Source organism: Dendrobates tinctorius, unplaced genomic scaffold, assembly GCF_039654945.1.
Source record: "Dendrobates tinctorius isolate UK_male_01 unplaced genomic scaffold, ASM3965494v1 ptg000039l, whole genome shotgun sequence".
In the NCBI taxonomy this organism is placed as follows: Eukaryota; Metazoa; Chordata; class Amphibia; order Anura; family Dendrobatidae; genus Dendrobates; species Dendrobates tinctorius.
In genome coordinates, this window is record NW_027361707.1 from 65,087,311 (window position 1) to 65,109,896 (window position 22,586).

At 46.1% G+C, this 22,586-nt stretch overlaps 1 protein-coding gene and 1 pseudogene across 3 annotated transcripts in view; both read right to left on the reverse strand.

The window, feature by feature from the left end:
* ARAP2 (ArfGAP with RhoGAP domain, ankyrin repeat and PH domain 2) overlaps positions 1-22,586 on the reverse strand; it is a 453,511-nt gene that overhangs the window by 377,248 nt on the left and 53,677 nt on the right. The gene's annotated exons all lie outside the window — the stretch shown is intronic.
* On the reverse strand, positions 8,512-9,397 carry LOC141088628 (perilipin-2 pseudogene; annotated as a pseudogene).

The window sequence follows — 22,586 nt, forward strand, 5'->3', positions numbered from 1 at the left end:
AAAAATGAAAGAATTTAAAAAAACAAGAATCAATAGCACACCTCTTTCTACTTAGCATACTTCTAATTAGGTGATCACCTGAACCAAATCTTATTTAATGAAGGAAAGTATAAAAAACCCTTCTGTGGTGTTCACAATCCTCTTGCAATAGGACAAGCTAGATGGCAAAACAAGTGCTAGTAATATCCCAAAAGTAATAGGAATGAAAAAATAATTTTGAACCATGCCAAAGGAGTTGAAAAGAAGTCTTGAGTGAAGAAAAGAAGGGCTCAATTCTGACTTAACTAGCAGAGAGATACAGTGAGCTACCTGTTGCCTCCATCCTTAAAATTTCTAACACATCAATCCATTACAGCAAGGTCAAGCAGCAGACATTAGGGACAACAAAGCTACAGACTAGCAGAGGGTGAAAACGACTCTCCACTGACCGGGATGACTTTCATCTTATTCGAATGTCACTCAGCAACCACAGGATGACATCAAGTGACCTACGAAAGGAAAGGCAAATGGAAGATGGGGTGAAGTGCATGGCAAGAACAGTTCGTAACAGGCTCCTAGTGGCAGGGCTCAAGTCATGTAAAGCTAGAAAAAAGCCTTTCATCAATGAGAAGCAAAGGAGAGCCAGGCTGAAGTTTGCCAAGAACCACAAGGATTGGACCATAGAGTACTGGAGTAAGGTAATTTTCTCTGATGAGCCTAATTTTCAGCTTTGCCCCACACCTGGTCATCTAATGGTTACACGGAGATGTGGAGAGGCATACAAGCCACAGTGTCTTGCATCCACTGTGAAATTTGGTGGAGGATTGGTGATATGGGGATGCTTCAGAAAGGCTGGAATTGGGCAGGTTAATCTTTGCGAAGGACGTATGAATCAAGCCGCATACAAGGTTATCCTGGAAAAAAAGTTGATTCCTTCTGCTCAGGCAATGTTCCCCAACTCTGAGGACTGTTTTTTTCCAGCAGGACAATGCGCCATCCCACACAGCAAGGTCAATCAATGTGTGGATGAAGGACCACCACATCAAATCCCTGTCATGGGCAGCCCAATCTCCAGACCTGAACCCCATTGAAAACCTCTGGAATGTAATCAAGAGGAAGATGGATAGTCACAAGCCATCAAAAAAAGAACTGCTTAAATATCTGTACCAGGAGTGGCATAAGGTCACTCAAAAACAGTGTGAAAGACTGGTGGAAAGCATGTCAAGATGCATGGAAGCTGTGATTAGAAATCATGGTTATTCCACAAAATATTAATTTCTGAACTCTTCCAGAGTTAAAACATTAGTATTGTTGTTTCTAAATGATAATTAACTTGCTTTCTTAGCATTATTTGAGGTCTGCAAGCACTGCATTTTTTGTTCTTTTGACTATTTCTCATTTTCTGAAAATAAATACAAAATTTAGTGCTTAGAAATTCGAAGACATGTCAGTAGCTTGTAGAATTAAAGAGCAATTTACATTTTTCTCAAAAATATACCTAAAAAGACAAAAAACAGACAACCTGAAAATTTTGCAGTGGTCTCTTAATTTTTGCAAGAGCTGTATATACACTCACTGGCCACTTTATTAGGTACACCTGTCCAACTGTGTGTTAAGACTTAATTTCTAATCAGCCAATCACATGGCGGCAACTCAGTGCATTTAGGCATGTAGACATGGTCAAGACAATCTCCTGCAGTTCAAACCGAGCATCAGTATGGGGAAGAAAGGTGATTTGAGTGCCTTTGAACGTGGCATGATTGTTGGTGCCAGAAGGGCTGGTCTGAGAATTTCAGAAACTGCTGATCTACTGGGATTTTCACGCACAACCATCTCTAGGGTTTACAGAGAATGGTCCGAAAAAGAAAAAAAATCCAGTGAGCGGCAGTTCTGTGGCCGGAAATGCCATGTTGATGCCAGAGGTCAGAGGAGAATGGGCAGACTGGTTCGAGCTGATAGAAAGGCAACAGTGACTCAAATTGCCACCCGTTACAACCAAGGTAGGCAGAAGAGCATCTCTGAATGCACAGTGCGTCGAACTTTGAGGCAGATGGGCTACAGCAGCAGAAGACCACACTGGGTACCACTCCTCTCAGCTAAGAACAGGAAACTGAGGCTACAATTTGCACAAGCTCATCGAAATTGGACAGTAGAAGATTGGAAAAACGTTGCCTGGTCTGATGAGTCTCGATTTCTGCTGTGACATTGGGATGGTAGGGTCAGAATTTGGCGTAAACAACATGAAAGCATGGATCCATCCTGCCTTGTATCAACGGTTCAGGCTGGTGGTGGTGGTGTCATGGTGTGGGGAATTTTTTCTGGGCACTCTTTGGGCCCCTTGGTACCAATTGAGCATCGTTGCAACGCCACAGCCTACCTGAGTATTGTTGCTGACCATGTCCATCCCTTTATGACCACAATGTACCCAACATCTGATGGCTACTTTCAGCAGGATAATGCGCCATGTCATAAAGCTCGAATCATCTCAGATTGGTTTCTTGAACATGACAATGAGTTTACTGTACTCAAATGGCCTCCTCAGTCACCAGATCTCAATCCAATAGAGCATCTTTGGGATGTGGTGGAACGGGAGATTCGCATCAGGGATGTGCAGCCGACAAATCTGCGCCAACTGTGTGATGCCATCATGTCAATATGGTCCAAAATCTCTGAGGAATGCTTCCAGCACCTTGTTGAATCTCTGCCACGAAGAATTGAGGCAGTTCTGAAGGCAAAAGGGGGTCCAACCCCTTACTAGCATGGTGTACCTAATAAAGTGGCCAGTGAGTGTATATATATATACACTGCTCAAAAAATAAAGGGAACACTTAAACAACAGAATACTGTTGAGTACTGAGACAAAAAATGGTCACTTGCAAACTATGACATGTCAAGATCAGCAGGGGTCTGAGAGCCTAATCACCAGCAGCATGATCAGACACATGTCATCTAAGCACCCAACTAAGTGGGCCAAACGCCTGGATCCACAATTAGTGCCAGCACTACAACTGGGTCATACCACTGCCTCTTCCCCTGTACTAGGTGCTTTTCAGCCCTCTGTTCATGACATTGGCACAGATGCCTCCTGCCCTTGCACCTGTTCTTGCTCATTCTGACACACCATAATCAGGCACTTCCATATCCTTGTCCCAGCACCGCATTCAGCTGTCCCTAGCCCAGATTTTGGAGTGAAAAAAAAAATCTCCAGCCATCCAAAGGCTAAAGGGACACATTTTCAGGCTGCTTGCCATGGAAATGTTGCCATTTAGGCTTGTTGACAGTGAGGATTTCAGCCTACTCATGATGGCAACCATCCCTTGGTACTTGGTCACCAACTGCCACTTTTTCTCCCTGTCAAGGGAAACAGCAAATAATTCCAGCGGATTCTTCCTACTTGGCAATTAAAATCCAATTTACTATATCATCTTTAAAAAAATATTCCATTTAGCAGAAATCCTTGTTATACACAGGGGGATCAGAAAGAAGGGCACACTGCTACTTTATGCATGCAGACAATGTGTTTTGACCTTCTTAGGTCTTCTTCTAGGTCTTTTTTTCTCCCTGTGTGGCATCCCAGCCTTGTACCAGCACATGTCCAGGAACATCACAAAATGCAGTTACTTGGATTGTGTACGTAACGACTGAGATGCCGTCACCCTCAACCTGCTGCCCTAGGCACCCACCCTTTTAGTGCCTAGTAGCTAATATGGTCCTGGGAACTGGCATCGCTATGCGGATATCTTGAGACCAAATAAAGAGCTCCTTTTTTAAGAGCATATCAGGGGTACTGTATGACACAGCAGGTTTCTTACCAAATAAAGGGTTCTGTACTGCTCCTTGACAAATCTTTTAGTGCCCACCAGTTGTACTATACAGTAAAGGAAATAATTATTTAATCGCTTGCAGATTTTGTAAGTTTGCCCACTGGCAAAGACATGAACAGTCTATAATTTTAAGAGTAGGTTAATTTCAACATTGAATGAAAGAATATCAGAAATAAAATACAGAAAATCCCATTGTATAAATTAGATAAATTTATTTGCATTTTGCAGTGAGAATAAAGTATTTGATCCCCTACCAACCATTAAGAGTTCTGGCTCCTACAGACCAGTTAGATGCGCCTAATCGTCTAGTTCCTAATCAACTCGTTACCTGCAGTAAAGACAGCTGTCTTACATAGTCACCTTTATAAAAGACTCCTGTCTACAGACTCAATTAATCAATCAATCAGATTCTAACCTCTACAACATAGGCGAGACCAAAGAGCTTTATAAGGATGTCAGGGACCAGATCTTAGACCTGCACAAAGTTGGATTGGGCTACCAAACCATAAGTAAGATGCTGGGTGCAATAGTAAGAAAATAGAAGAAATACAAAATGACAGTCAATCGACATCGATTTGGGGCACCATGCAAAATCTCACCTCGTATGGTATCCTTGATCATGAGGATGGTGATAGATCAGCGTAAAACTGCACGAGCAGAACTTGTTAATTATCTCAAGGCAGCTGGGACCACAGTCACCAAGAAAACCATGGGTAACACATTACGCCGAAAAGGTTTACAATCGTGCAGTGGAAGCATGGTCCCCCTGCTCAAGAAGGCACATGTGCAGGCCCATCTGAAGTTTGCCAATAAACACCTGGATGATTCTGTGAGTGATTGGTAGAAGGTGCTGTGGTCAGATGAGACAAAAATTTATGTCTTTGGCACTAACTCAACTCAGTGTTTGGAGGAAGAGAAATGCTGCCTATGACCCAAGAAACACTGTCCCCACTGTCAAGCATGGAAGTGGAAACATTAGGCTTGGGGGTGTTTCTCTGCTAAGGGCACAGGACTACTTCAACGCATTAATGGGAGAATGGATGGAGGCACGAAACCGTAAAATCCTGAGTGACAACCTCCTTCCCTCTGCCAGGACATTAAAAGTGGGTCGAGGCTGGGTCATCCAGCAAAACAATGACCCAATACATACAGCCAAGGGAACAAAAGAATGGCTCAAAAAGAAGCACATTAATGTCATGGAGTGGCCTAGCCTGTCTCCAGACCTTTATCCCATAGAAAACTTATGGAGGGAGATGAAGGTTCGAGATGCCAAGCGACAGCCTCCAAATCTTAATGATTTAGAGATGATCTGCAAAGAGGAGTGGACCAAAATTCCTCCTGACATGTGCACAAACCTCATCATCAACTACAAAAACGACTCACTGCTGTGCTTGCCAACAAGGGTTTTGCCATCAAGTATGAAGTCTTGTTTGCCAGAAGGCTCAAATACTTATTTCTCACTGAAAAATGCAAATAAATTTATATAATTTATACAATGTGATTTTCTGTATTTTATTTTTGATATTCTATCTCTCAATGTTAAAATTAACCTACCCTTAAAATTATACACTGTTCATGTCTTTGTCAGTGGGCAAACTTACAAAATCAGCAAGGGATCAAATAATTATTTCCGTCACTGTATGGCATAGCAGGTGCCGGCTAATACAGATATGCATAATATACTGGTAAATGTACTGTAGATACGATCTAAATAAATATAGACATGGTATAGGATAAAAATAAATAAATAAAACAAATTTATTAGGTAATTCATGCTGCTCGAACCATGAAGAACATCAGATTCTTTCTCCTTTGTTACAGATATCTCTTTGTTACTGTGAAATGTTGTGGTATGTCAGAGAAGACAAACTTTACCTTAAAAACCTACAATATTCACAAGCATATTACCGTATATACTCGAATATAAGCCGAGATTTTCAGCCCAATTTTTGGGGCTGAAAGTCTCTCTCTTGGCTTATATTCGAGTCATATACACCGGGGGGTCGGAGGGGGAGGGGGGCGCGGGGTGTCAGGTCATACTTACCCGTCCTGACGCTGTCTCTTGAGCCCCCAGCTTCTCCGCGCTCTCTCTTCCTGCCTTCAGCGGTCACGTGGTGCCGCTCATTAAAACTCATGAATATGTCTGTCTGAAGTCTGTCATCGGTCAGTGACTTCAGACAGCAGAGGGCGCGGTGACGGACATGGGGGAATCATCTATGGAGCTTCTTATGGGGGCAGCATATGGGGGCATAATCTAAGGAGCTTCTCATGGGGGCAGCATATGGGGGCATAATCTAAGGAGCTTCTTATGGGGGCAGCATATGGGGGCATAATCTAAGGAGCTTCTTATGGGGGCAGCATATGGGGCCATAATCTAAGGAGCTTCTTATGGGGGCAGCATATGGGGGCATAATCTAAGGAGCTTCTTATGGGGGCATCATATAGGGGAAAAATCTAAGGAGCTTCTTATGGGGGCAGCATATGGGGGCATAATCTAAGGAGCTTCTTATGGGGGCAGCATAAGGGGGAATAATCTAAGGAGCTTCTTATGGGGGCAGCATATGGGGGAACAATCTATGGAGCTTCTTATGGTGTCAGCATATGGGGAAACAATCTATGGAGCTTCTTATGGGGCAGCATAAGGGGGAATAATCTAAGGAGCTTCTTATGGTGTCAGCATATGGGGGAATAATCTATGGAGCTTCTTCTGGGGACACCATATGGGGGAATAATCTATGGAGCATTTCCCACCCTAGGCTTATACTCGAGTCAATACGTTTTCCCAGTTTTTTGTGGCAAAATTAGGGGGGTCGGCTTATACTCGGGTCGGCTTATACTCGAGTATATACGGTACTTACTCCGCTAAAAAAGTTATTTACTATGCCACATGCCCCTGCAATGAAGTGTATATCCTGTACATTTCTTTTATTTTAATCACCTTTTTATTATGTTATCATATCAATAAAAATATTTTTTTTTAAACTCAATATTGCAATGCTTCTTTCTTTCTTTCTTTCTTTCTTTCTTTCTTTCTTTCTTTCTTTCTTTCTTTCTTTCTTTCTTTCTTTCTTTCTTTCTTTCTTTCTTTCTTTCCTACCTGGGTTGATATATTGTATTGGTTGTCTTTAGGAAGTGTTTACCTACTGTTATAGGATTATTACATGACTAGGACATTAAAGGGAACCAGTCACCAGGTTTGGCCGATACGAGTTATGGCCACCACCTCTCAGTGCTTATTAACAGCATTCTATAATAACTTTTATTATACTCACCTGCTGGGTGGTCCGGTCCGAGGAGTGTCGCAGATCTTGGTCCGGCGCCTCCCATCATCTTTCAATGCCGCCTTCATGCTTGTGTCAAGTGGATGATGCGTCCATGCGTCATCCACACAGGCTCCCCAGCATCACACTCCTGCACTGCGAACTTATCTGCCCTGCTGAGGGCAGAGCAAAGTACTGCAGTGCACAGGCGCTGTGAAAAGTCAGAGAAGCCTAGCGTGCCTGCACACTGTAGGAATTTGCTTTGCCCTCAACAGGGCAGATTAAGCCTGCGCAGGAATGCGATGCTGGGGATCCATGAAGCAAGCAAGAGGGCAGCATCGAAGAAGATGGGAGGCGCCGAACCAAGACCTGCGACACCATTCGGACTGGACCACCCCGCAGGTGACTATAATAAAAGTTATTCTTCTTCTCTTGCAGGTCAGAAGAGGGTATGTGCACACGTTGTAGATTAATCTGTAGAATTTTCTGCAGAGAATCCACATCTCTTCGTAGAAAACACAGGCGAAAATGCTTGCGGCTTGTAATGCGTTTTTTCTGGAGAGAGAGCGAGAAAGAGAATATATGCCAGACTGAAAAATGCTGCTGCAGATACGCAAAAAGAATTGACATGCTGCACAAAAAAAACCCGCAACAAATCTGTGCAGATTTTTCTGCAACATGTGCACAGCAATTCTTAATTTGCAATTGAATAACAATGGCTGTGCACTACACTGCGGATTTGATGTGAATTCGAGTGTCCAAAAACGCTTGAGATCCGCAATAAAATCCGCAATGTGTGCACATACCCTCAAGGGCTTATCTACAGCATTATAGAATGATGTGTATAAGCCCTGAAAGGTAGTGGCCGTATCTTATATCGGTCAAACCTGGTGACAGGTTCGCTTTAAGCTATATACTTATACAGAGCAAGCAATACAGTTTTACTCTATATCAACAATTTTACAAAATACAATATGCAAATAATCATGCCAATGGCTCTAATAATACTCATAAATAGTGAAAAAAGTTAGCAAATAGTTGTGCAATGTCCAATAATACTGAAATACCACTGCAATGCAACAATGGTGCTGTCTGACAACCAAATAGTCACTCACTCTGGAGGCAGCCACTCATTTATCTAAAGATGGGTCAGAAATAACATCACAGGATCAGACAGTTGGACACTCATCCTGGATCAGACGCTTAAACATTTGTTCAGACATTCAGGGTGACTTGCTCAGAATTTTGCGATGAAAGAGCACAAGACAGTAATTGCTTTTAAGGGAGTCCCACCACACAGTCAAATTGCTTATATAGTACAAGGTCCAGACTACACAGCCACTTTACCCTTACATGTTATAATAGGGGGTACAGACTACACATTTAAGAATATTTCATCAGGGATAGACCTGTGTTTAAGGTGAGAGCGTCCTTTCACAGACAGGCTGCTTCTATGTAGCCAACTACGTATCTAAACTTGGACAAGATGAGGTTAAAACTGCAAAAGCTATGGACATCTTCCCCTGTGCATCATGGATCTTCTGATTAGCACCATTCATGTTCTTTTTTGCATAGTCAATCAGGTCAACAGTGTTCTGGAACTGAGCAATGGCATCCTGATTACAGCATTTTGTATCCTTGATCCTGGTTAAAGCCTGTGGCAGGCCTTCGTGGAGAGGTATCCCATGCATACAAAGTAACCAGGCCCATCTTTGGTGAATTCAAAGCCTTCCGTTTCAGTGACTTCCTTACCAAACTCCTCATCTGTTGGTGGCAGGTAGTGTTCCAGAAGAGATTCAGACCTCGTTATTGCAGAATCCACACGGTTGCTCATAATCTTCTCTACACGGCTTCCCAGAACAGTGTTGATGCTGCCATTTACAACAGCCCTAGTCATCTCCACACCATCTTGCACAGCACCCTTCGTTTTATCCACTACTCCTGTGATACTATGGATTACAGCATCTCTGGCACTAACAACAGCTTCTGAGGCATTGGCCACAACCTTTTCAGGAGGCTGATACAGAATAGGCAACTTCTCCTCAATCTTGTCCAATCCAACACAGGCCATATTGTTTGCCAGAGCAATTTGTGGCTCAAGTTTCTGCAGGATTGGCATGGCACTGGTGATGGCCACAGAAGTGATACTCTTCACACTTTTCTCTGCCATGCCACATACAGACTTCAGGTAGGGATGGTTGTCTTTAATGGTCACGTAGGCAGAGGACACCATGTCATAGGTAGAGCTCACCAGTGGGAGGTTTATCAGCCTTACCACCACATTCTGTTGTTGCTGCACCGTCTCAGCCATGTTAAGTGAAAACCTGCACTCCACAAGAACAAGCACAAACTGCAAGGAATGCTTCTATAGTACAAGGTCCAGACTACACAGCCAGTTTACCCTTATATGTTATTATAAGGGGTGCAGACTACACATTTAAGAATATTTAATCAGGGATAGACCAGTGTTTAAGGTGAGAGCTTCCTTTCACAGACAGGCTACTTCTATGTAGCCAACTACGTATCTAAACTTGGACAAGATGAGGTTAAAACTGCAAAAGCTATGGATAGTTTATTATAAAGTTTATAACCAGTCAGGTTCAACTTCTGGATATCAAGCTCTCGGCCATCTGGCGGCACAGATCATAGCACCTGGCTTCGCTGTAAATAGCACCTAACTCTGATGATGCAGTTCACCTGCACTATGGGTGGCCTTGCTTGCAGACGACATAGTATGGGAAAGAACAAAATCAGCGCTGAGGTTTTCTTTGATCTTAGGATCAGTGGGAGTTCCATAAGACAGACAATTATTGATCAAAAAATATTGAGACATTGTAGTCAAAGCTGGCGTACACGTTTCAGACAGATATTAGATATATATCAAACACACATAGGACAGTGGTATGGGCTCTGGATTTTTCATGTACATATAAAAAAACAGAACTTTATAAAAGGATTTCTCCCTGCTGCTGGAATTTCATTTTTATATGCACATCATAGTGATATATCATTCTTTAGATTAGAACAATCGTAAAGCTGGTTCAGTCCCTCTTGGCTTTGGGCATGCACATTTTTCCAATATTTCTAGAGATCTATCAAGTCAATCAGCTTGAGAAATTACTCATATAATTGACTTTGAAAAAGCTGCTCCATAATATACAATTTAGAAAGCTCAGCATTTATTCTACTATGTCATTACTATTCTAGTTTTCTTAGCAAAAAAATGGAACCTGAAGGTTCCCTAAAGTGCTCTAAAGATAAGAGTACATATTGTATTTGGCATGTTCCACTTAGTAGAGACTAAAGACAAAAAGCTCTGTCTTCAACTCATTAGCCATATAATATGTATTCTCCATTTGTACAGTGCTTGATCTATTATACAATATCTCATGGGTGCTCTCTTTCCCACCATAGAGGAATATTATAATGCCCATCCATTTTCAATTGATATACAGTGGGGAAAATAAGTACTTGATACACTGCCGATTTTGCCACCTACAAATAACGGAAAGGTCTGTAATTTTTATCATAGGCACATTCCAACTGTGAGAGACAGAATCTTAAAAAAAATTCAGAAAATCATAATGTATGATTTTATATAATTAATTTGAGTATTGCATGAAATAAGTATTTGATACAATAGAAAAACAGAACTTAATATTTGGCATGAAAACCTTTGTTTGCAATTACAGAGGTCAGACATTTCCTGTAGTTTCTGACCAAGTTTGCACACACAGCAGGGAATTTGTACAACTCCACCATACATTGAGTTTCAGCTCCCTCCAAAGATTTTCTGTTGGGTTCAAGTCTGGAGACTGACTAGTCCACTCCAGGACTTTGAAATGCTTCTTACGAGCTACTTCTTAGTTTCCTTGGCTGTGTGTTTTGGGTCATTGTCATGCTGGAATTGCCATGCCACGACCCATCTTCAATTCTCTTACTGAAGGATGGAGGTAGTTGGTTAGAATCTTGCAATGTAAGACTCCAACCATCCTCCCTTCACAAGGTGCAGTCATCCTGTCCCCTTTGCAGAAAAGCACCCCCAAAATATGATGTTTCCTCCACAATGCTTCATGGTTGGGATGATGTTCTTGGGGTTGTACTCATCCTTATTCTTCTTCTATACATGGCGAGTGGAGTTGATACCAAAAAGATCTATTTTGGTCTCATCTGACCACATGACTTTCTCCCATGCATCCTGTGGATCATCCAGATGGTCACTGGCAAACTTCAAACTGGCATGGATATGTGCTGGCATGAGCATGTGGACCTTGCATGAACTGCAGGATATTAATCCATGCCGACATAGTTAATTACTAACGGTAATGTTGGAGATTGTGGCCCCAGTTGTCTTCACGTCATTGACCAGGTTCTCCTGTGTAGTTGTAGGCTGATTTCTGACCTTTCTCAGAATCATCCTTACCCCTAAAGTCAAGATCTTGCATGGAGCCCCATACTGAGGAAGATTGACAGTTATCTTGTTCTTCTTCCATTTTATAATATTTGTGCCAACAGTTGCTGCCTTCTCACCAAGCTGCTTGTCTACTGTCTTGTCGCTCATCCCAGCCTTGTGCTGGTCTACAATTATGTCACTGGTGTCCTTAGACAGCTCTTTCATGTTGGCCATGGTGAAGAGCTTAAGTGTGATTGATTGTGTGGAGAGGTGTCTTTTATGCAGAGTAGGAGGGATTCTTAATGAAAACTAACAGGTCTGTGAGAGACATTCTTGCTGGTTGGTCGGTGATCAAATACTTATTTCATGCAATAAAATAAAATTTAATTATTTAAAAATCATACAATTTGTTTTTCTGATTGTTTACTTTTAGATTGTGTCTCTCACATTTGAAGTGTACCTACAAAAAAAATTACATACCTCTCCATTTTATGTAGGTGGGAAAACTTGCATTGTATTTAATACTTATTTGCTCCACTGTAGCTAAGAAATGATTGACTAAGAATTCATACAGTTGTCATCAACCTTATTGGAACTCATGATTGATTATCAGAAAAGAGTTAATTTAATATATAAGTGGATATGTACCAACTGTGCATAATTGCAATATTAATAGCATGTCTAAATACATACAAGAAAACATATGACCGGTCCCCAGACATGCAGTCATGTGAAAAAGGGGAAAAAAAGAAACATGGCATGTGATATTGGATATTGGACATGAGCAAGAGTAAGGGCACCCTTTCTAAACCTGGTTGCACAACATATTGTAGCAGTGACAGCCTCCAAGTTTCCTTGTAGTCATCTATGAGCTTCTTGCACTTGGCTGTTGGTGGTTCCTTCCAATGAAATTCTCTCAAGCTCTTGAATGTTTGTAGGGTTTCTTTTTCTAATAGAGGATTTCATCTGTCTCCATTCTAATTAGATTTGATTCAGGACTAGTGTTGAGCATTCCGATACCGCAAGTATCGGGTATCGGCCGATATTAGCTGTATCGGAATTCCGATACTTAGTTCCGATACTTTTTTCATATTGAATACCGGAATCGGAAGTTCCCATAATGCTAGGAGCTCGCTCGATTTGATTCAGCCAATGGGGATCCTCAGAAGTGTGGGCACATCCTGTTAGGCATGTAGGCATGTTAACTACTGGCATGGCTGTGATTGGCTGCTGAAATGATGTCATGATGCACTATAAAAAGCACTGCAGCCGCCATTTCTGGTCACTCTGCTGTGAATTCAGTTAGGGACAGGCTGCTGTTGAAGACTGTGAGGGACAGTTAGAAATAGCGATTCCACAAAACATATAGTGCTTAACCCAGGCTACATAAACCACCACTGTAGCTTGCTTTTCCCTAGCAGCGCTGTTTTCACAGCTGTCTGCAAGGGCTGTGTGAGTGCAGACCCACGCTGTGTAGTGTGTCCTGCAGGCACGTCTGCTTGTAGGCCACCCAGCGTGTGTCTCTGCCTCATACACATTTTTCTTTTATTGCTGCTTTTTTTTTCTCCTGTATAGTGTGCTTCCATACGTATCCATATACGTTGGTTGCAAACACTAAAGGAGTGGACAGCGGAGCCTTTCAGCAGCCTTTCAGTGCTATAGCCCATTTCTCTGCACTGTTTTTGGCTGTCTGATAGGTCTCTCTGTGTGTGAGTGCAGCTCACGTTGCAGTGTGTTCTACAGCCACCGCTAGCTGTAGTCCGCTCAGCATGCGTCACTGCCTCATACATAGTCCTTTTTTTGCAGCTAATTTAGACAGATTTTTGCTCCTATATTAGTGTGCTTCCAACCGCATCCATTGTCATTGGTTGGTTGCAAACACTATATAGGATTAGATAGAGGAGCCTTTTTGCTGGCTTGTGCCCTTCAGAGCCAGCCAGGCTAGTATCACCCTATTTTTTGGAGCCTCATCAATTGCATTGTAGGTTAGCTTCCTGCATTGTAATCGCTCCAAAAAGTTTGTGATACTATAGCTTTCAAACTTTGGTCACATCCTTTCCTTTCCCCCCCCCAAAAAAAAGGAAATAAAGTTCACCAAACACTCCACTTTACAGTTGTCTAGGCCACATTAGATCATATTAAAGTGTAGTACACACACTCTTAGCCAAATTAGTGTTTCTTATACTGGTTAGCAGGTGTTCAGGAATAAGAACACTAAGCCACCCCTTTTTTACTTTTCTGCCTATCGTTATCAGTCTACCAAGATGAAGAAGGCAGGGAGTAAGGCACGTGGTCGTGGCCGTGGAGTTTCAGCAGGGAGAGGACGGGGGGATTCAGCAGGGAGAGGACGTGGGGATTCGGTGTCTGCTGCGGCCACCAGTGACCCGGCATCGCCCACTTTTACCAGGCAACAGTCCTTCATGCGCAGCTTTGTAGGACCTCGCCGTACCCCACTGCTGCGTGACGAACAAATTGAAGCCGTTGTCGGATGGATGGCAGCTAACGCATCCACTTCAATGACTTCCGCATCCTCCCGAGGCCAGAGCACTGAAGAGCAACCATCTGTCTCTTCACCACCTGCCAAATTGCCCAGGCAGTCTGAGAGCCCTGGACAGGAGCCATCTCAATCTTTACTTCTGTTCTCAGAATCTGTTGGCTTGGAAAGAGGAGGCCAGCCAAGCAGCATTCTAGAGCGTGAAGAAGAGGGAGTATGCAGTGATGCGCAACTGCTTTGTCCCTCTGAATCTGAAGAGGCGGGTGGGCCAGTGCCTATTGTCAGCACACCTCAGTGCTCATCTGATGATGATGAGACTCAGTTGCCAATTTCTGGTGCGTACGGTGCTGGCGAGACAACCCAGGACCAGCCGGTGCTTGAAGAGGGGAGTGGAGATGATGAGGTCCTTGACCCATCATGGCGTCAGCCACAGGAAGGTGGTGGGAGCAGCTCTGAGGAAGAGATTCCCCGAACGGCCAAAAGAGGAGGGAGAGGGCGGGGGCAGACATGGTTGCCTGTAGCCTCCACTTTGGCACCCGTGAGAAGCAATCCTCTTCCAAAACACAAAACGGGCGCTCCCAGGACTTGCAGTGCGTGGTCTTTTTTTGACACAGTTGCAGATGACATTTGCTTTTTCAAATGCAAGCTGTGTCATCAGAGAGTGAAACGAGGGAAAAATGTGACCAACCTCAATACCACAAATATGTTGAAACATGTGCGTACCAAGCACGAGGTGGAGTTACACAGACACACTGAAGATGTAGGCCAACCTTCAGCAGCACCTACCACCTCTTCAGCTCGTGTTGGGGCCTCTTCCTCCAGCTCACACAAAGCTGGTTCGGCTTCCTCACTGGAACGCCATGGAAGAACCACTGCCACTGTTGTCCAGGACCCAGTGAAATTCCACCCACTGAACCACGTTCACAGTCATCAGCACACTCCCAGGCCACTCACCAGCAATCGGTAGCACAGGCATGGGAGAAAAAGCGGCCATACTCGGCAAACCATCCCCGAGCACTGGCTCTGAATGCCGGCATTGCCAAACTACTGGCCCTTGAGATGCTGTCATTCAGGCTGGTGGAGACTGACACCTTCCGGAACTTTATGTTATTGGCAGTTCCACAATACAATGTGCCCAGCCGCTTTTATTTCAGCAGGCAAGCTGTCCCTGCCCTGCAAAAGCATGTGGAGGGAAAAATTAAAAATGCGCTACTAAATGCCGTCAGTAGCAAGGTCCACCTGACCACCGATGCGTGGACCAGTAGCCATGGACAGGGACGATACCTTTCCCTCACTGCCCATTGGGTCAATGTTGTGGAGCCGGGTACAGATCTGGAGAGTGGCTCTGTACGAATTCTGCCAACTCCAAGGATTGCAGGAATGCAGTCTGTACATATTGAGTCCTCCTCCTACTCTAGTTCCTCGGAATCAGCACTGCGTGAGCCTGTTAGGCCAGATATGAGCACAGGTGTGGCCAAACGTCAACAGGCCGTCCTTAAATTAATTTCTTTGGGGAATCGGAGCCACACAGCACAGGAGCTCTGGAATGCCATCAAGCAGGAGAGCGATGTGTGGTTTGTGCCAGCGAATCTCCAGCCAGGTTTGGTAGTGAGTGACAATGGCCGACATCTAGTGGCAGCTCTGGGCCTAGGCAACCTCACTCACATACCATGTCTGGCACACATGCTCAATTTGGTCGTGCAGAGCTTTCTGAGGGACTATCCGGATCTTGATGCACTGCTGCACAAGGTTCGCCTAGAGTGTGCTCACTTGTGGCGTTCCAGCATGGCAAGATCGCGCATTGCATCTCTGCAATGCCGATTCCGCCTGCCAGAACATCGCATCATATGTGACCTCCCCACCAGGTGGAATTCAATGTTACATATGTTGGAGCGGTTGTGTGAGCAGCAGGCAGTAGTAATGGAGTACCAGCTGCATCAGGCGCAAACAAGTTGCACTGTGCGCCGGACACACTTCACCACCACTGAGTGGGCCACTATGAGGGACATCTGCCAAGTTTTGCGTGCCTTCGATGACTCCACGCGGATGGCCAGTGCAGATGATGCACTAATCAGCATGACTGTCCCCCTCATCTGTCTGCTTCAAAAAACCTTACAAGCACTAAGTGAGGAGGTTTTTGAAGAGGTCGAGGATGAGCAGTCAGAAATGCCATCTGCTTCTGGCAAGTCTGCGCAACATGCTTCCACACAAAGGCCCAGGCAGGGGACACTTAGTGAGGAGGATGACGAGGAGTCAATGGAGGAGGAGGAACACATCTCTTCAGAGGAGGGAGGTACACAAGGCTCTAGTAGTCAGTGTGTACAGCGAGGGTGGGGTGATGCTGAGCAGGCAGAGATGCTGCCTCAAGCTGGGGACAGCGTTTCCAGTCCAGTTGGCAGTCTGCAGCACACGGTTGATTTCATGCTGCAGTGCTTGTTAAATGACCGCCGCATCGCCAACATTCTCCACACGGCTGATTATTGGGTGTACACCCTCCTAGATCCTCGCTACCGGGACAACTTACAAAGCCTCATACCACAGTTGAACCGGGAGCGAAGAATGCGGGAGTACCAAGAAACACTTGTGCAGGCCATCATGTTCTCCATTCCCCCCACAAGAGTTGCTGGTAGTGCTTTTCAAAGCAGCCATGTGGGTAGAGGCAGTGGAGGAAGCTCTGCACAAAGAGGTAGCAGAGGCAGTGCCGCAGGACAAGGCAAGGCCAGTATGGCCCAAATGTGGAAAAGTTTTGTGGGACCGCCACAAACGGCTACACCATCACAGACGGCTCCAGTCAGCAGGAGGCAACGTTTCCGTCAGATGGTGACAGACTACTTGTCGTGCCCTGTTAGTGTTCTGCCAGACGGCTCTTCCCCGTTCAAGTATTGGGTCTCTAAGCTGGATACATGGCCAGAGCTTAGCCAGTATGCATTGGAGGTGCTGGCTTGCCCTGCTGCCAGTGTATTATCGGAACGTGTCTTTAGTGCTGCAGGTGGTGTGGTAACAGACCGTCGCACGCGACTATCCGCCGATAATGTTGACTGGCTTACTTTTGTGAAAATGAACAAGGCCTGGATCTCACCTGAATTTGCCAGTCCTCTTCCAGAATAAATAATTGGCTGGCAACAGGATCCAGGTCTCCTGTTGTGTTCATGTTTCTATGACCTGAACTTTATTTCCTGGACTACAGCAACGCCCGTTGTTGCTCAGAAGTGCTGTCCGAACAGACAAAACACTCGCTCATGTGTAAGTGGGGTTCGGAAACGTCAGCTGATCCCCTGCTGTGTGTATGGCAAAGTGTCCTGCTCCCTCCACAGTCAAACAACCTCAGATTTACACCTGGCTCCAAGTAGGCCTCGGCCTACTACCTGATTTTCCCTGGGCTCCGACACCGCCAGTTAATGCTCAGAAGTGCTGTCCGCACAGACAAAACACTCGCTCATGTGTAAGTGGGGTTCAGTAACGTCAGCTGATCCCCTGCTGTGTGTACGGCAAACTCTCCTGCTGCCTACAACTTCTGACTACCTCTGATTTAATATGTTCTCTGATTTGCCCTCTGTCTCCACTCTGTTTTGAGTATTTCCTCCGGCCTACAACACCACCTGTTTCTGCTCTCAAGTGCCGTCTGCACAATCCACACTTGTTCCTGTGGTACCTGGGTCCTGTAACATCTGCTCATCTCCAGAGTTGAGCACGGCAATGTCTCCTGCTTTGTCTACATTCCCACTACTTGTAGTGGAAATGTGGACAGAGCAGGAGACATTGCCTGACTGACCTCTAGGGAGAAGCTGCTGTCACAGAACCCCAGTAACACAGGAACAAGTGTGGGTTGTGCAGACGGCATTTCAGAGCAGCAACTGGCGTGGTTGGAAGCCAGAGGAAATACTCGAAACAGAGTGAAGACAGAGGCCTAATTGGAGTACGTTGACAGTTAGTAGTAGTCTAGAAACAATCGCAAACTGCCACCAAGTAGGCCTCGGCCTACTACCTGATTTTCCCTGGGCTCTGACACCGCCAGTTGGTGCTCAGAAGTGCTGTCCGCACAGACAAAACACTCGTTCATGTGAAAGTGGGGTTCGGTAACGTCAGTTGATCCCCTGCTGTGTGTATGGCAAAGTATCCTGCTCCCTCCACAGTCAAACAACCTCAGATTTACACCTGGCTCCAAGTAGGCCTCGGCCTACTACCTGATTTTCCCTGGGCTCCAACAACGCCAGTTGGTGCTCAGAAGTGCTGTCCGCACAGACAAAACACTCGTTCATGTGAAAGTGGGGTTCGGTAACGTCAGCTGATCCCCTGCTGTGTGGAGGGCAAACTGCTGCTGCCTCCAAATTGTAACTACTTCAGATTTAAACATTCTCTGATTTGGCCTCTGTCTCCACTCTGTCTCTAGTATTTCCCCTGACCTCCAACACCGCCAGTTCCTGCTCACAGTTGCCGTCCACGCATTCCACACTTGTTCCTGTGTTCCTGGTGTTCTGTAACGTGAGCTGATCCCCCAATGTGTGTCCGGCACTGTCTCCTGCGCTGTCCACCTTCCCACTGCAAGTGGTGGGAATGTGGACAGAGCAGGAGACATTGGCAGACAAACATCAGGGGATCTGCTGACATTACAGAACACCAGTAACACAGGAACACGTGTGGATTGGGCAGACGGCTACTGTACGCATAAACTGGCGGTGTTGGTGGTCACGTGAAATCCTGGAAACAGAGTGGAGACAGATGCCTAATTGGAGCACATTGACAGTCTGTTGTAGCCTACAAACAATCTAAAACTGCCACCAAGTAGGCCTCGACCTGCACCCTGGTTCTCCCCGGGCTCCAACAACACTAGTTGGTGCTCGGAAGTGCTGTCCACACAGAAAAACACACTCGTTCCTGTGAAAGTGGGGGTCAGTAATGTCAGCTGATCCCTTGTTGTGTGGAGGGCAAACTGCTGCTGCCTCCAAATTCAAACAACGTCTTATCTTAAACTGCCTCCAAGTAGGCCTCAGCCTACAAAATGACTATCCCTGGGCTCCAACATCGTCAGTTGTTGCTCGGAAGTGCTGTCCACACAGAAAAACACATTCGTTCATGTGAAAGTGGGGTTCGGTAACGTCAGCTGATCCCCTGCTGTGTGGAGGGCAAAGTGTCCTGCTCCCTCCAAAGTCAAAATACCTCAGCTTTATACCTGGCTCCTAGTAGGCCTCGGCCTGCACCATGATTGTCCCTGGGTTCCAACAACGCTAATTGGTGCTCGGAAGTGCTGTCCACACAGAAAAACACACTCGTTCATGTGAAAGTGGGGGTCGGTAATGTCGGCTGATCCCCTGCTGTGTGGAGGGCAAAGTGTCCTGCTCCCTCCAAAGTCAAAATACCTCAGCTTTACACCTGGCTCCTAATAGGCCTCGGCCTGCACCATGATTGTCCCTGGGCTCCAACAACGCCAGTTGGTGCTCGGAAGTGCTGTCCACACAGAAAAACACACTCGTTCATGTGAAAGTGGGGTTCGGTAACGTCAGCTGATCCCCTGCTGTGTGGAGGGCAAACTGCTGCTGCCTCCAAATTGTAACTACTTCAGATTTAAACATTCTCTGATTTGGCCTCTGTCTCCACTCTATCTCTAGTATTTCCCCTGACCTCCAACACCGCCAGTTCCTGCTCACAGTTGCCGTCCACGCATTCCACACGTGTTCCTGTGTTACTGGGGTTCTGTAACGTCAGCAGATCCCCCAATATGTGTCTGCCACTGTCTCCTGCGCTGTCCACCTTCCCACTGCAAGCGGTGGGAATGTGGACAGAGCAGGAGACAGTGGCAGACACACATCAGGGGATCTGCTGACATTACAGAATCCCAGTAACACAGGAACACGTGTGGATTGGGCAGACGGCTGCTGTACACCTAAACTGGCGGTGTTGGTGGTCACGTGAAATCCTGGAAACAGAGTGGAGACAGATGCCTAATTGGAGCACGTTGACAGTCTGTTGTAGCCTACAAACAATCTAAAACTACCACCAAGTAGGCCTCGGCCTACACCATGATTGTCCCTGGGCTCCAACAACGCCAGTTGGTGCTCGGCAGTGTCTTTGGCACGGGGACTCCCTGTTGCCCAGCCTGGTTCCAGCACGCCTGCTGTTTCCGGGTAGTGTCAAGGTCACTATGCCACCAATCCGTTGTCCTGTCGTCTTGCGGCCGGGTTAGCCGACTCTATGGTGCCTGCAGTTTAGGTGACTCCTATGTGGGCTGCGGGAACTGGCACTGAAGGCTGGATCCGTAGTGCCAATGGGACATGGACCCCCTGTAGGACTGTGGGTTTCGGTAACTGCGGCCGGCTTGCGGCCTGGCTACTTTGCTTTGAATGGGTACCTTCTGCTACCCTCCCGGGTTCCAGCACTGTCTGCTGGTTCTCGCCAGAGCCTTTGGCCTAGGTGCCTCCATCTCGGTATCCGAGGTCCAGCACCATCAGCTGGTCCTTGGTAGTGCTTTCTAGCACAGGTACCTCCTGCCTAGTAACCGTGGTCCAGCACCGTCAGCTGTTCCTCGGTAGTGCCATTGGCTCTTGTAGCTTTTGCTACCCATCTGGGTTCCAGCACCGTCAGCTGGTTCTCGGCAGTGTCTTTAGCATGGGTACTCCCTGTTGCCCAGCCTGTTTTCAGCACGCCTGCTGTTTCCGGGTAGTGTCAAGGTCACTATGCCACCAATTCGTTGTCCTGTCATCTTGCGGCCGGGTTAGCCGACTCTACGGTGCCTGCAGTTTAGGTGACTCCTATGTGGGCTGCGGGAACTGGTACTGAAGGCTGGATCCGTAGTGCCAATCGGACATGGACCCCCTGTAGGACTGTGGGTTTCGGTAACTGTGGCCGGCTTGCGGCCTGGCTACTTTGCTTTGAATGGGTACCTTCTGCTATCCACCCGGGTTCCAGCACTGTCAGCTGGTTCTTGCCAGAGCCTTTGGCCTAGGTGCCTCCATCTCGGTATCCGAGGTCCAGCACCGTCAGCTGGTCCTTGGTAGTGCTTTCTAGCACAGGCACCTCCTGCCTAGTAACCGTGGTCCAGCACCGTCAGCTGTTCCTCGGTAGTGCCATTGGCTCTTGTAGCTTTTGCTACCCATCTGGGTTCCAGCACCGTCAGCTGGTTCTCGGCAGTGTCTTTGGCACGGGTACTCCCTGTTGCCCAGCCTGTTTTCAGCACGCCTGCTGTTTCCGGGTAGTGTCAAGGTCACTATGCCACCAGTCCGTTGTCCTGTCGTCTTGCGGCCGGGTTAGCCGACTCTACGGTGCCTGCAGTTTAGGTGACTCCTATGTGGGCTGCGGGAACTGGCACTGAAGGCTGGATCCGTAGTGCCAATGGGACATGGACCCCCTGTAGGACTGTGGGTTTCGGTAACTGCGGCCGGCTTGCGGCCTGGCTACTTTGCTTTGAATGGGTACCTTCTGCTACCCACCCGGGTTCCAGCACTGTCTGCTGGTTCTCGCCAGAGCCTTTGGCCTAGGTGCCTCCATCTCGGTATCCGAAGTCCAGCACCGTCAGCTGGTCCTTGGTAGTGCTTTTTAGCACAGGTACCTTCTGCTTAGTAACCGTGGTCCAGCACCGTCAGTTGGTCCTCAGAAGTGCCATTGGCTCTTGTTCCTTCTGCTACCCATCCGGGTGTCAGCACTGTCTGCTGGTTCTCGCCACAGCCTTTGGCCTAGGTGCCTCCATCTCGGTATCTGAGGTCCAGCACCGTCAGCTGGTCCTTGGTAGTGCTTTTTAGCACAGGTACCTTCTGCTTAGTAACTGTGGTCCAGCACCATCAGTTGGTCCTCGGTAGTGCCATTGGCTCTTGTTCCTTCTGCTACCCATCCGGGTGCCAGCACTGTCTGCTGGTTCTCGCCAGTTTCTCAGCCTTCTTGTACCTTCTGCTACATTTCCAAGATCAAGCTTTTTGAAATTGTCTTTGGTAATCCTTATTGATCTCCATGACGACGACCCTGATGACGACGACCCTGAAGACCACACCAAAGAAGACCAGAAATATGACCCTAAATAATAAGACCAAGAGGACAAAGAACATGAAGACAACCACCAAGATACAGAACAAAAGACAGAAGAACAAGAAGCAGAAGAAGCAAAAGCAGAAGAACAGAAAGCAGAAGAACATTAAGCATAAGACTAAAAATCAGCATAGAAGAAATCAAAATTATAAGCAGAAGAAGACTAAGCAGGAAATGGGGGTGAGTCCATTCCTCCTCGTGGTGCCCCTGGAAAATGCCTGCTGCTGCAGGCCAAACTGAACGCGGACAAATCCTGTTGTAAATCTTTAGTGACAGGCAGAACGTAAGGTGTAATCTTATAACTTTTATAGATAAGTACTACAGGAATGCCTGTCACCATAAGAAAATGAAGACAAAGAAGAATAGGAAGAAGATGAAGAAATAGCATATTAAAATTGATAATAGCTGAATAAGAAGAATATGAAGAATGGAAAAAAAAATTAATGGGAAGAAGATGAAGAAGAAGAAGGTGAATAAGGTGAAGAAAAAGTTGGTGAAAAAAATGCTACTGCTGCGGATCATGAAGGAGAAAGTGTGGGAGAAGTACAAAAGAACGTGAAGAGCATGGAAGTTGTGAAACATACATATCTGACAAAATATAAAAAAGGTTAACATAGTCAATA